At 44.1% G+C, this 2,248-nt stretch overlaps 1 protein-coding gene across 4 annotated transcripts in view; it reads left to right on the plus strand.

The window, feature by feature from the left end:
- The window catches only part of tsc1b (TSC complex subunit 1b), a gene marked incomplete at its 3' end in the record, with an annotated part of 22,298 nt that overhangs the window by 2,722 nt on the left and 17,328 nt on the right, over positions 1 to 2,248 (plus strand).

Genomic DNA, 2,248 nt, shown 5'->3' on the forward strand with positions numbered 1-2,248 from the left:
GGGGGGGGAGTGTTACAGTAATAATCTTGTGTTTATTTGCTAATAAAATAAAGCAGCTTGAGGAGAGCGGCAGTGTCAGGTTTCCTCCGCAGAGGGGATGGATGTTTTGTGATGCGTAACTTGGCTGGAAGCACAGTTTGGTTTCATCCGTTTCCCGTTTGTTTTTAGCTCAGACGTTCAGAGAAAGTGTCAGCCCCCGTCTACACGGAAACGGTGTTTCTGGAGCCCTTAAACTCTGTTTTTCTATGCTGGTTTCTTAAATGCCACCGTTATTGTTCTTGTGTGGACAGCCTCAGTGCAATCCTTTGGAAAATGATAACCCACGACCCTAATAATGACAGATTACATGCTTACGTTTGTTTTGCAGACGCTTGTTGCTCAACCACAGTAAAACCGTAGTAAACTGTGTTACTTCAATGACCAGAAAGCAGAGGAAAAAAAAACCCGCGTTACACCAAATAATCTGAGGCCGAAAAGGTTTATTTGTCTCTTTATTGAATTACCAACAACAATAAAAGCAAACGCTGCAGAAAGAGATCACCAGGTACATGTTCAACAAACGGGAGAAATGAGAATAGTTTGAAAAGACCTTAAACCCTTTGAAAATCACGAGGAAACGACTCTCGCTGGATTCTGTGTCTGAATTCGTTCATCGCCGCGTACAGGCCCGGCGTAGCTGCTGCAGCATTCTGGTCGTTTTCTGCGTTTCTGTGGAAGCGAAAAGATTGTTTTGGAAAGGCAGCGTTCCCGTCAGACCTGGACCAACAATCTTTTCTGTTGTTTCTAAAAATATTCTTGTAAAAATGGCACTGTTTCTAGAGATGTTATCATCCAAACCAGGGGTGTCCAATCCTGGTCCTGGAGGGCCACCATCCTGCAGGTTTTCCTTGTTTCTCTGCTCCAACACACCTGATTCATTGTTAAATCACCTCTTCATGTTCTGCAGAAGCCTGTTAATCACCCGTTGATTCAAATCAGGTGTGTTGGAGCAGAGGAACAAGGAAAACCTGCAGGATGGTGGCCCTCTAGGACCAGGATTGGACACCCCTGATCCAAACAGATTCAGAAAACTTAAAACGCTGTCGTTCCTATGTCTGAAAAGAACACTTCAGGTGGGAAACGCAGACTGTAAACATTATACTTTACAGTCTGTAAATACAACAAGAAGGAAACGACGAGAACGGCGAATATAAGAGCGAGAACCGGATCCTTTTCGTGGACTGGCGGCGAACTGGAGCTTCTACTTCCTGTCACAAAAGGGCAGGCATTGACTGGCAGTCGTGTCGGTCCAAATACATGATGGACGGTTTTCAGGCCCAGTATCCAGCCAGAAAAAGGGTTCAGGGTAAATTATTTATACGCAATAAAACGTTTGCCTGTTTACAAATTTTGTGGGCGAGGCTTCGGGTTCTTATCAACGCTTCCTGCGTCAGACCTGAAGAGCGGATGAAGTGCCTCATCTGCCCATCAGGATTATTCATGTCTGTTTTCCAGATGCTCTCAGGACCGTCTGTCTCATCCTAAACAAAGTTTTAAAACACTTTTTGTGCTGGGCGTTTCAAATGTTCTGTTCTGAATAAAACGGGGATGATTTAAGTTGGGAGATCTTCCAGTTTTTGTGCCGCTCCGATCCGCCAATTTGGATTTCTGTCTAAAACTATGCATCCACGGGGAACTAAAACAGGCACGTTAAGACACAATCAGAACGGTCTGATCTTCACCGGGTTCTGAAGTGAATCAAACCGAACCTCAGATGAACGAAAACACTCGACAGATTCCACCGTGAGTGAAAAGCTAGTCCAGCTGCGTCGCTTCCACAGGAAACCCCGTTACAGATAACGCTAAAACCTCATTTTAACTCGCATCTTTTAACCGCCTCGTGCTGCCTTTCCTCCGCTCTGAGTTTCATTTTTTTAACACCTAATATTCAGCCGCTCAGTTAACAAACCCCCACCTGTACCCCCGTTTTTTGTTTTTTTAAACACAAAATCGTCACCTTTCCAAAGATGATCATCAAGATTGTGTAATTATTGGAGCCTGTAAACCACACGTGTCAAACTCAAGGCCCGCGGGCCAGATCCGGCCCCTCTGTAACATTTCATCCGGCCCTCCAGTCTGGTTCAGATCGAGTCTCTGATTCTTATTTTGCTTAAAAAAACTGAAGTTTTCTCTGACAGTGACTTAGAAGCCAACAATATATAGTTTTAATTTCTGTATGATCAGGTTTTTGTCTGTTTTAATGTTAAAA

This window comes from Kryptolebias marmoratus, linkage group LG14 (assembly GCF_001649575.2).
Source record: "Kryptolebias marmoratus isolate JLee-2015 linkage group LG14, ASM164957v2, whole genome shotgun sequence".
In the NCBI taxonomy this organism is placed as follows: domain Eukaryota; kingdom Metazoa; phylum Chordata; class Actinopteri; order Cyprinodontiformes; family Rivulidae; genus Kryptolebias; species Kryptolebias marmoratus.